The sequence below is a fragment of the Sarcophilus harrisii genome, chromosome 3 (assembly GCF_902635505.1).
Source record: "Sarcophilus harrisii chromosome 3, mSarHar1.11, whole genome shotgun sequence".
NCBI lineage: Eukaryota > Metazoa > Chordata > Mammalia > Dasyuromorphia > Dasyuridae > Sarcophilus > Sarcophilus harrisii.
In genome coordinates this window covers 143,563,046-143,576,867 of record NC_045428.1, presented here as the reverse complement: position 1 = coordinate 143,576,867, position 13,822 = coordinate 143,563,046, and positions in this window count along the sequence as shown.

The window sequence follows — 13,822 nt, the reverse complement described above, 5'->3', positions numbered from 1 at the left end:
CAATAAATGGTGATATGTGTTTGTGACAGAATTTTATTGTTCTATGGGAATGATAAGCAGGATACTCTTAGAAAGAAAAAAAAAAAAAAACATGGTAAGTTCTCCATGAACTCAAACAAAGGTAAAATGTACTGTATGCAAAGTAATAGCAATGGTCTGACCAGCTGTAAATGACTTTGCTATTCTCAGTAGCACAATAATCTATGACTCTTCTGAAGGACTTGTGATGAAAAATTCTATACATACTCAGAAAAGGAATAGATTGTGTCTGAATACAGATTGAAACATTCTTTCTTTCTCTCTCCCTTTTTTAAACTTAATTTTTCTTGAAGGTTTCCATTTTTATTAGGGTGAGAGACCTATGTTTTCTTTTACAACTTGACTTTTACGGAGTGGAGATAAGGGAAAGATCCTAGAACTCAAAAATTTCAAAAACAAGTGTAAAAAATTATTTTGAATGTAACTTGAGAAAATATTAAATAAAATTAATCAGAAAAAGGGGAAGAAAAAAGGGGAAGATGCGCCTCTCATCTTATGTTTGTTATGCTGAATTTTTTTGTACCAAAGTATATAATTTTACATTTATTTATTCCTAATGAATTTCATCTTAATATATCTACCCCAGTGCTCTAGAATGTCAAGATCCTTTTGGATTTTAACTTTGTTGTACAGTCTGTTAATTTTCCTTCACAACATTGTTTCATCTATAAATTTGATGAGTATGCATTCAATGGCTTTATCAAAGTCATCAATAAAGTATTCAACAGCACAAGGCTGAGCCCAGGGTTCCTAGTGGCAGGAAGTCTCCATCCTGCCATTCTAACATTGAACCATTAGTAATAATTCTTTGAATTTATCCAGCCAATTATTTCTGAATCTCTCCACTTACCTAATTTTTGATGAAATACTTTATCAAAAATTTTATTAAATCTAGCTTCATTAAACCTATGGTATCCTTATCATTTGCTGGTTTAGTAAAAAAGAAATGACAACACAACCATTAAGTAGTCATTCTGCCTTTTTTTTGAAGAATTCCTTTGATGGGGGACCTATTATCTGTTGAGACAAAAACAGGTAGATTGGGGGATGGCATGGGGGAAAACCAGATCAATGAATGTGCTACAAACATTATTAAATTCAGTTAAAACAAAGTATGACTGCTAATTTATTCATATTATCCAATAAATATACTACAAAGTGCTAAATGCATAAATATTTGGTATAGGATCACAGGATGTTATAGTTAGAAAGGGTCTTAGCATTAAATCTCAACCTCAGAGGTATTTAACAGGCTTAGAGGACTCAAGTGACTCCTCAGTATCACATAATGAATTAAAACTAAAAGTAGGAATCCATGTGTTCAGTATCAGCATTTAATGCTGCAATTACTGGACTATGAACTAGGTAGTCAGCTGTTTTTTGTAACTTCAACTCATCCTAAGGTAATTGACAGCCAGTTGTTTCTATATGCTTAAATAATTGGTAACCAGTTAGTTGTCTCTAGTAGCATGAAAAAGTCCTAATAGGGCATTTTAATTTTAAACCAGAAAAGCAGAGAATGAATATAACCACTATATAACAGATGATTGGATGTGATTCATTATCAGTTTCTAACTGAATTTATTATGCTGATCCAGCAACCTTATCATCTTACAAGACTGAGTTATTCATTAATATTAAATGATTACAGATGCTTATAAGTGTAAGCCTTAATGCTTACACAATATCAGGATGTTAGTGTCCACTCTGACACTCACTCCTTTGCAAGTCACATAAAACTTTCTTAATCTTTTTCATCTATGCCCATCATTTCATCCTACTGAGTGATTTTGAATTCTGACATCTTAGCAATGACTCCATGAATTATATCATCCACAAAATTGATTTCTATATCCCCATTTAAGTCACTGATAGCATTTTTTGAATAGGACACCATTGTGGACAGAGCTATGTCCATGTCTGTAGAGATTGCCCTTCAAGCCATCATTGATTAAGCAACTATGTTGATAATTATTTTAATGCTCTTATCTCTCATGAAGAGATTTGAATTTTAATGGCTAGATTGTGATATAGTGACTTAATCCATTGAAACTAATTTCTATTGCAAGAATATCAGGCATCAGTTACATTTTGGTGGGAAATCCCTTTGGAGAATTTCCCCAGTCCCATCTAAACCATACTTCATGGTTGACTAACCAACTGGTTAATCTTCAAATAACAGATAAATAACAGATAAAAGGAACTTACTCTTTAATCTGTCAGTACTCTTTAATCTAATGTCAGAAACACCAGATCCAATATATATCTACCAAACACAAATAGCAAGAACTGGAAGCTTTTGGTTTGTTTCTACACTTGCTGGATAAAACCAGAGGAGCTATTCACTACAGTTTAACTTGAGAAATTACTCAGTCATTTTCTTAATCTGGAGGCTATCTATAAGGTAAAATACAGACTCCTTTAATCTGATATTTAAGACCTTTCAAAAGTTGACTCTCACTTTAACTTTCCAGGCTTATTTCATACTCTCTCCCTTTATGACTCTTTATTCCCATGCCAAACTGGCCATTCCCTAACTTTGACAGTCTGTCTTCCCTCTCCGACATTCTTATAAACTATTCAGCATCAGAGGGATGCTCTCTTTTATGAATAAATAAATGAATGAAAAAAAAGCATTTATTAAGTGTTTTAAATCTGTGCAAAGCACTGTGCTAAACACTAAAGATAGAAATGGATATAGTTGCTACTCTGAAGGAGTTCACATTCTAATGAAGGACCAGCACACAAAGGAGCTTTCAGCTGCAAGATAGATATAAATCCTAAGGGGGCAAAAAGGTTCTTAGGATATATCAACAAGCCAGGTGACAGAGGCAGGACTGGAGAAATAGAGCTCATCCCAGGGTGTGAGCAACAATATTTTCTGCCTAGTTTCCCGATGAAATAAGGGTGATCAATGTGAGGAGTTGGGGAAGAGAAAGCAAAGTCTCATGCAGATATCCAGAGATACAGCATTTAACTTTCTAGGGCTCTGGGAAAAGAAGATACAATCCTCACTAGAATGGCAGTAGGTTAGGAGCCTAAATCTGCTGCTGGATACTTCTTTCATGTAACTTTTGAACTTTTTTGAAAAGTGGCACAGCACTTAAAATTTCCATAATATTATATTATAGTCAGGCTGCTGTTATTTTATTTGGCTATTTATTGAAACTTAAAGGCAGTTGTTTTTACTTTGGTTTGCCTCTAGGTGGTACTTGTGCACCAACAACACCATGTTATTCTACTAACACCTGACATCACAAATTCACAGAATCTCAGAACTCAGAGATCTTCCCCTTAGCTCTTTACATACCTGAAAACTGTAAGCATTCCTTCTTCCCCATCCTTTCCCATTCCTTTTCTTCTGTTGAATAAATACCTACTGATTTTGCTGATGCTTTAACAGCTTTTTAAAAAATACCTTCCTATTAAATATTAAATACCTAATACTTCACCTTATTTTTCTAGCTTACTTCATGTTGTTGCCCCTTTGGCAGCATTCAACATCATTCCAATCAAACTGGCTCACTTACAAACAATATTCTCTTTCCCACTTTTGTGTAGTCTAGGCAGAGATGTTGCCCTATGCCTCTGGGGCTCCTTCCTCATCTGTGCCTTTTAAAATCCCTAGTTTCTTTCAGAGCTCCACTCAGATGTTACATGAAGCTTTTTGGAGGGCTCCAATTAGTGCTCTAGTCTTTCTAGCATAGCTTTATATTATTTTGCATATTTGTTGTGGTTGATTAGTCATTTCCGTCATGAACAACTCTTTGTGATCCCATTTGGAATTTTCTTGGCGAACATACTGGAATGGTTGACATTTCATTTTCCAACCCATTTTACAGATGAGAAAACATGGGTAGATGACTTTTCCAGAGTCACTCAGTAAGTGTCTGATGACAGATTTGAACTCAGGTTTTTTTGACTGCAGGCCCCAAAGATTTGCTCATTGTGCCTCCTAGATGTCCTTATTTTGCATATACTTTGTACTTAATTGTATATATGCTGTACCTACAAAAGTAAGCTTCTTGAGGGTAGAGGCTAGTATGATTTTGTCTTTGTAGCTCCAGCAATTAGCACAGTGTCTTGCACATGTTAACTCCTTAATTAATACTATTGGAATTTAGTTGAATTATTTCTAGTTCCCTAGCCCTCTGTTTGTGCTCTTATAGATGTGCTTTTTCAAAAATGCTGTTTTTCCAGTGTCTCTCCTAAAATTTGGTAAACAGAGTAGAATATAACTCTTCAAGTAATCTGACCCTCATTACCTTTCTATGCTGAATATCATCAGAGATTGTTTTAGTTTTATTTGACTATAATTTCAAAAAACTTAATATGTGATATTTCATTTTTTTTTCTTCACAGTAGCCTTTGAGGCTAGTGCTAAAGAAATTATTATCATTCCCATTTTATACCTGATGCACCAATTGCTTTCTGATCACCTTCAAAGTCTGCATTGCACTTTAGCCATTGTGCTCATCTCCTTTTTTCTTATATTTCTTTCTGTATCACCAGGCTTTGATTATCAGTCCTTTGCTTTATCTTGCCCAGAACCAGCCTCATTTTGCTTTCTGGCCATGTCTAGATCAGACCACCGAACATATTTTCATTGCCTTCCACCATTAGGATGTAAGCTTATTGAAGAAGGGAACTATCTTACTTGCTCATATATTTTATAACATAGTGATGATCATATACTAAATATTTAATAAACATTCTGTCTGTCTACCCAGATATCTATTTGGAATAGTCATCTTCTATGCCATCCTCCTTTTCTTATATTGAGTTCTTTCTAGGGCTCTCATTTTGGAGAGAGATGAGATTGGCCCAAATTTCTTCCTCTGCCAGTTGGGCTTCTGACTCTCTTGACTTAGCCACCATGTCCCTACATGAATATTCATTATTGCCCATCTCCTTTCCAGTTCCTTTTGTGTGTTGTCTTCTCTCATTCTAATGTAAGGGTCGGGAGTATCTTTTTGCTTATATTTCTATTCTGAGTGTTTAGTACACTTTCTAGCACATAATAATGAATTTTTTTCCTTCCTTTTTTCCTCTATTCCTCAAATGTATTCTATTAAGCCCATGACTCTTCTCTTTCTCCCACAAAAGGTATTTTTCACTTTTCTCTGAATGGCAACAAAGCTCTACTTCCTTTGATGCAGATTCCTATTTAAGTTCATCAAAACTACTTGGAGTCTGGGGCTCTAAGGCTTATTGAGTACCTGGGACCTCATGAGTTACTATATGCCTCTGCTGACCAGATGCATTTCCATAAAGAGGTGAGGAAGACCATATTTACCATAGCTGATGCTAAGTGATACTATATCCTTGCTAATATCTTTTCTAGGAGATCTATAATTAAACATTTTGTGTTAAATGAATCCCAAGTGTCTCATTTTATCTCAACACTGAGCCTGAATTAACATTAGACTTGCCCCTGAAATCCAAGAAAGTTAAATGACTTGCTCACACAAGTAAGCATCAACAGAGGGATTTGATTTAAGACAATCCAACTCGACAATGTTTTCATGCTGCTTCCTTGTCAATAAATAAATAGTGCAAAAAGTGAAGCTTTAAGTGTTTTATTGGAGAATCAAAGTAATGGACCATAGAGTCTACTTAAAAATATTGGTTTTTAGAACTTAAGATTCTCTACTAATCAATCAATCAGTCTATCTCTACGGAATTCAGCACTCCACTGTTCTTTGAATCAGGTGTCTTAGTTACACAATGAAACAACAGGATAGTCTCTTAGTCTATAGAATAGACTGAAAGGAGCAGGTTCATATTATTGATGTCCTTGAGAGTTGTTATAAAACATGAGTATGTCTCCAATTAGAGAGAGAATCTCCAACAATGGTCTGGGGTTGGCATTCCACCTTGCATTAGGAAAGGTCACTTTCTCCTATATTGCTCCCCAGAAATGTCCCTGCACTTTCATGCTGTGAGCCAGTGAACACAAGACAATACATATGACTGGGTTGACACAGGCTTTCAGGAGGAATAACCAGATACATAAAATGCAGTTTATAACAACATAATGGAACATACTTGAAAACACTTGAAGAAATGGGGAATAGGAATAGTTAAATTTGCAATGGGCCATCATTAACAGGAGCAATTTATACCTCTTTGACTCCCCTCTCTAGATATTTTGACTTTATCTGTGGCCTGGGAAAACCGTTATCTCTGCTAATGTTCAAACTTTCATACCGGCTTCTACATGGGAAAGATCCTTTCCTCAGCCTATTCTCTCCTTACCCTCTTGTGTTCCATCATATATCTGGACTACTAGGGAAAGCAGGCCTTTTTTTGCCTCATACTTTTCTTTGTCTTTAAACGATGCCATATTTCCTTGCCTCGGGAGATGAATAAAAGATCCAAATCCCAGTAGTCTCCATAGGCTCCAACTATTCCTCCTCAAAGTTTAGAGGTATTATATATCTTTATTTTTGTCTTTAGATGTGGTCCACACCCAGCCAAAGTACAGTTTTTTCAAAGATCACATCTACAAGCAAACTAGAAATGTCCCTTGATCAGATTAGAAGAAATACATATTTCTTACATCACAATTACAAACACAGTGGGAAAGGTTGACTTTGTAGAAGAAGAGAACCATCTATTCCTCTGATAACTAGACGGAAATATAATAGTAGGAAATAAATCAATAACAATAGCTAGTTTCACTATATGTGCTGTAGCACTTTGGATGTTATATTATTTCAGATTTTTTAAATGTATACATTATTTTGTTAAATTTAAATTTTACTTACCAATATACATTGTATAAATTTAGGATTTTCAAAATAAACAAAACTTGCCTTCTACATAAATGCACTAAACTCAGAGCACAAGAGATCTTGTACTCAACAAAGAACTCCACACACAAAAAAAATTGCTCTTATTAAAGAGAAGCTACATTTTCGTGAGTCTCTGTTTTTTCCTGACTCTTATAGTGCTGCCAACTTAAATTTCAGTGTGCTAATTCCTCACAGCAAAGAATACTATTCTGTGAAGAAAAGCAAAAGGTTTGAGAACCATTAATCTGGAAAAGAGGTTTGGGACAAATCATAGAGGCTATAAAGGTTATGCTGAAAAATTTAATCTTAACAAAAGGTCAAGAATATCAATGGAATTAATGGGGGGAAATGCAAAGGAAGTACATGACTTAAAACTATATTATAAAGCAGCAGCATCAAAACATTTAGTAAAGGTTAAGAAATAAGAGTAGTGGATCAGTGGAATAGGTTAGGTTCACAAGACACAATAATCAATAATTATAGCATCATACTGTATGATAAACCTAAAGACCCACCTTCTAGGATAAGAACTCACTATTTCTTTTTTTTTTTTTAATAGCCTTTTATTTACAGGATATATGCATGGGTAACTTTACATCATTAACAATTGCCAAACCTCTTGTTCCAATTTTTCACCTCTTACCCCCCCACCCCCTCCCCTAGATGGCAGGATGACCAGTAGATGTTAAATATATTAAAATATAAATTAGATACACAATAAGTATACATGACCAAAACGTTATTTTGCTGTACAAAAAGAATCAGACTCTGAAATATTGTACAATTAGCTTGTGAAGGAAATCAAAAATGCAGGTGTGCATAAATATAGGGATTGGGAATTCAGTGTAATGGTTTTTAGTCATCTCCCAGAGTTCTTTTTCTGGGCATCGTTGGTTCAGTTCATTAATGCTCCATTGGAAATGATTTGGTTGATCTCGTTGCTGAGGATGGCCTGGTCCATCAGAACTGGTCATCATATAGTATTGTTGTTGAAGTATATAATGATCTCCTGGTCCTGCTCATTTCACTCAGCATCAGTTCGTGTAAGTCTCTCCAGGCCTTTCTGAAATTATCCTGTTGGTCATTTCTTACAGAACAGTAATATTCCATAATATTCATATACCACAATTTATTCAGCCATTCTCCAACTGATGGGCATCCACTCAGTTTCCAGTTTTTAGCCACTACAAAAAGGGCTGCCACAAATATTCGTGCACATATTGGTCCCTTTCCCTTCTTTATAATCTCTTTGGGATATAATCCCAGTAGTAACACTGCTGGATCAAAGGGTATGCACAGTTTGATAACTTTTTGAGCATAGTTCCAAACTACTCTCCAAAATGGTTGGATTCGTTCACAACTCCACCAACAATGCATCAATGTCCCAGTTTTCCGCATCCCTCAACAATCATCATTATTTTTCCTGTCATCTTAGCCAATCTGACAGGTGTGTAGTAGTATCTTAGAGTTGTCTTAATTTGCATTTCTCTGATTAATAATGACTTGGAGCATCTTTTCATATGACTAGAAATAGTTTCAATTTCTTCATCTGAGAATTGTCTGTTCATATCCTTTGACCATTTTCAATTGGAGAATGGCTTGATTTTTATAAATTAGAGTTAATTCTCTATATATTTTGGAAATGAGGCCTTTATCAGAACCTTTGACTGTAAAAATATTTTCCCAGTTTATTGCTTCCCTTCTAATCTTGTCTGCATTAGTTTTGTTTGTACAAAAACTTTTCAGTTTGGTATAATCGAAATTTTCTATTTTGTGATCAGTAATAATCTCTAGTTCTGCTTTGGTCATAAAGACCTTCCCCTTCCACAGGTCTGAGAGGTAAACTATCCTGTGTTCCTCTAATTTATTAATAATTTCATTCTTTATGCCTAGGTCATGAACCCATTTTGACCTTATCTTGGTGTACGGCGTTAAGTATGGATCAATGCCTAGTTTCTGCCATATTAGTTTCCAATTTTCCCAGCAATTTTTATCAAACAGTAAGTTCTTATCCCAAAAGCTGGGATCTTTGGGTTTGTCAAAGACTAGGTTGCTATATTTGTTGACTGTTTTATCCCTTGAACTTAATCTATTCCACTGATCAACTAATCTGAAGAACTCACTGTTTCATAAAAAGTGCTCCAAAAAATGGAGTTTGTTAATCACTGCTAAATGAATTCAAAAGGATTTTTATTTTTTTATTTTTTTGCTGAGGTAATTGGGGTTAAGTGACTTGCCCAGGATCACACAGATTAAGAAGGGTTATTAATGTCATCAAAACTTTGGCTTCAGGATGGTGTCTCCTACTGGGATAGTAGACAGTTCAATCGAGGGGGCCAATGGAGGAAGCTGATGGAATACTGTTTCTGTCCTATTCACGTAGACAGGGCAAATCAAGAAATAGATGGAAGGAGAAGGAAAGAATGGCATTGTCCTATCCCAACAGTCAGGAAGAGTCATCTGCAATCAGAAAGAGATCAGCACCTAGTGCAATGGAATCTTTCTATCTCTGTCTATAGCTTGCTTCTCTACCTTCTGCCTCAAACTTCCCCTATCCTCAAAAAAAACCTCTCACTTGATTCATCCTTCCCCAAAGCTATCATCCGATTTCTCTTCTTTTGTGGCCAAACTCTTTGAAAAGACTATAATAAATGCCTCTTTACCCCTTTTCCTCTTCATTCTCTTCTTAACTCTCTCTAGGTTCACTTCCAACTTCCTCATTCAACCAAATTAAAAATTAAAAATTAAAAAAAATTAAAAATTTAAAGTTACAAATGATCTCTTAATTGACAAATTTAATGGCCTTCTCTCAATCCTAATTCTTCTTGACCTATCTGCAGCCAGTTCATCACCCCTTCTCTTCAATACACTTTTTCTCTCTAGGTTTTTTATCTCCTCCTCCTGACTATCTAACCACTGATTCTCAGTCTTCTTTGGCAGATCTTCAAGCAGTTTGTGACCACCACCCTAAGGTTTCTCATGAGATTCTGTTTTGAGCCCATCTTTTCTTCTTCCTCCATCCTTTTTCACTTGGTGATCATGGATTCAATAATCATTTCTGTAATAATCATTCTCAAATCTACTTACTCAGTCCTTCACCCCTGTGCTAAGGTTAAGCTGTGCCAGAATTAGAGCATTGAAGTACTATAACAAAACTCCAGGTCATTTTCTCAAAAGTTTGAAATAGCATGATAGAAGATTGTTGATAATTCCATGTCAAGTTCAATAAAATGAACATGGACAGGACTAAACACTAATTGAAAAAAAATTTTGGTCTGTTTTCAAACCAGTTCCAGGGAAGTTTGATAACCTGAAAGAATACCCCCTCTCCCTAAGAAATAAGATTAGTTGAAATATTCAAGCACAATTTAATCCCTAGAGATGATCAAGTCAATCAAAAACTAGCAGTTACTGTGTCTTCACATACACACGAAATGGAACTTCCAATAACTATTCTGCACCCTATAGTCTTAGAGAACTGTCTGGGGCACTGAAAATTACTGACTTGTTCAGTGTAGGACAGCCTACTCTGTGTAAGACACTAGATTTGAAATTAAGATCTTTCTGAATTGAAGGCTGATTTTTTATCCTTTAGACCAAGTTGTCTTTCTCTTTATATTTACTCTTGTTAAAAACACTGTGGCAATGCCTTAGTCCAATGTGGAGAGGGTGGAAAGAATTATATTACACACTCCTGGGTTTTGGAAGTGGGAAGGAAGGGCGGGGGATTGTGGCTATTAAACCCTTTTCCTATATTTCAACTGTCACTCTTCCCTTTCCCCCCCATCATAAAACAGGAATGTCCACACCCCTAAGAAAACATGAACTGTGGCCAAGATGATATTTATAGCACGATCTATACAATCCCGGCTTTCAAATTTTTAGAGAGTTCCTATTCAGAGAAAAACACAGTAGGAATAATGACTATTTTCTCAGAACTTGCCCTGCCTTATTCTCTCCAAGTTTCTCTATATCTCTCCTTCTCTCCACCTCTATTTTTATCTTCATCTATATCTCTAACGATCTAAAGTCTATCTCTGACTATTGTATTTGTGACTCACCAGTCCATTCTTTTTCAATATAAGCAAAACCTGACCAAGTCACTCAGCAGTGAATACTGTGCCTGCAAGGACAGAAAGGGTCAGCCTATGGCTCAAGAGATGTAGTGCTGCAAGTGGACACTGGAGGGCATCTGAAAGTCAGAGATGGATGCTAAGCAGCTTATCACTGAAGTTTGGGGAGTTAGTTATTAGGATAAAGGAGATCTGGATCAGGTTAAACTCTGATTCCTAGAAAACAAGTAATAATTGTTCAGGGGAGGACATGACAAGAGTTAATAAATACCATCTGAAAATTCAGGGTCTGCAGGAAATGCTAATAAGAACTATTTTCAGAAAGTACATCAAAGTCAGGAAGAAACCCTGGGGATAGCCAGAGCTGGGGATATTTATGTATCCAAAAGCAGAGAGCTTGATAGAGGGTTTTCTAAGAGTAAGATTACACACAGAGATGGCAAAGTATTAGAAACTGAGAGAATGACCATCAATTGGGGAATGGATGAAAAAATATGATATATAAAATACTATATGCTATAAGAAATGATGAACAGGCACATTTCAGAAAATCCTAAGGCCATCTCCAGTCATCTTGATCTATATCTGGCTATTGGCCCCAAATGGTTCTGGAGGGGAAAGTGAGACAGGTGACCTTGCACAGCCCTCCTTCACTTAAATCCAATTCACTTGCATGTCATGGCATCCTCTCTCTGATGTTTGTTTTAAAAACAAAGAATAAATAACAACAGATAGACTTACACAAACCGATGCTGAGTAAAGTGAGCAGAACAAGGAGAACACTGTTCACAATAACAGCAACAGTTGCGATTAATTAACTTTTTTAGATTTAGTTCTTCTCAACAATGCAATGAATGGAAAATGCTACTTACATCCATAGAAAGAACTATGTAGTCTGAATAAAGCATACTATTTTCACTTTTTTTCTTGGTGTTTTGTTTTTTCTTATGTTTTTTCCCCTTTTTTCTGATTTTTTTTTCACATATAGTTGGTGGAAAATACTATTAAATAGGGGGAGGAGAACATACATAGAAAATGAGAACTGGACCAAATGGATCATAATCTGCCACCATCCTCCTCATTAAGATTTGATCATTGATCAGTTTTTAATATAATATAATCTGCACTTAACAAACAATTATTTGCTTACTAAGGCACTTTTTAGGCTTATTTATACTCAACTAGGAGTTTATAGAGCTCCTTGTTTTGGTCATTGATTTGGTCATTGCCAAGAAAATCCAATTGACAATATGGTCTACAGGGTCAGACACAACTGAATAGCTAAACAACAACAAAAAAAATCTATCTTTCATCCTTGCCAGTCTCCAAAAGTTACTAATAACCTCCTTATTATCAAATATAAAGGATATTTTCTTGTATTATCCCTCTTGACTTCTCTGTGATAGTTGACACTATGAACAATTCTCTCCTTTTTAAGTGAAGCCCCTGCACAAGAATTAGATGTAGCAAACAGTCAAGAAAACTACCAAAAAGAAATGAAAATTGATAATCTGGCTTCAAACAAAAATAGAAAAGAGGGAGAAGTTTGCAATGACCTGAAGAGAATGTGCAATGCTTATGCTTCTGCCACTGTCAAATAACACTTATGTAAGCAAAAACTATAAGTCAGTCTTTAAACTGGGCATTTTAAACTAAAGAAGGAGAAAGAAGAAAATTGCCCACATAGATTTAAGACTGATAACATATTAACTATCAGCTAAAACACTGGAGTGATGAAAGCAGGAAAGAAAACAAATAATTCACCAGAGAAAATATGCAAAAAGAACCAATCATAAAACCCGGAGTCTCATATGTCATACAGAAGTGCACAAAGTATAGATAATAAGATTAACTGGAGATGTTGATAGAAGGGGACAAATTAAAACCTCATAGATATTACTTAGAGACTTGGGGATGGAATTTAAGACTAGATTTTAGCTCAGGACTTTTCTTTATTCAAAAAGAAAAGAACTGATAGGAAAAGTGGAATAGCATTATATATCTCTAACTATATACGTAATACACACATACACACACACACACACACACACACACACACACACACATACTGAACATCTTTTTCTGATATCATGGTCCTCGATATGACAAAGGACAGACAACTTGGCCAGATACAAACAGCTAGTAAGTGTCTGAAGCTGCGACTATACCAAACTGAAAAGTTTTTGTACAAACAAAACTAATGCAGACAAGATGAGAAGGGAAGCAATAAACTGGGAAAATATTTTTACAGTCAAAGGTTGAAGAAAGTTCAAGAAGGATAAGGATAAATCATCATTTGATGATTTCATCAGCTTCCATGAGTTCAATTATCATCTCTACAATGATAATTTTCAAATCTCCTTATTCAGTCCTAATCTTTCTGCTAACCTCCAGGATAATATATCTAATTGCCTATTACTGTTAAGGATACCACCTTATCAGTCATCTAGGCTCATAACGTAGATGTCATCTTTGATTTCTAACTCTCTTTACATGCCCATAATCTAATCTATAACCAAAGGCTACCAATGGTACTTTCATCACATTACTTGTATATGTTCTCTCCTATCCTGTGATACTGTTACCCTTCAAGACCTAATTCTTGGACCATTGCAATAGACATTTTTTAGTCTGCCTGCCACAAATATCTTCCTTCTCCAGGTGATCCTCCATTAAATTGCTGAGATCTTCCCAAAGTTTAGGTATGATTATACCATCATCCTACTCAGTCAACACTTAAGTCTCTCTGTCAGCTTCACCATCTCTATTTGACATTCAAGGCCTTTATTTTCAGTCTTCTTATGACAGTTCCCCTTCATGTATTCTTCAATCTAGTGACACTGACTTCTTTGCTGTTCCATGACCAAAACTCCCCATCTCTCGGTTCTAAGAATTTTTCTAGAATGCTTTCCC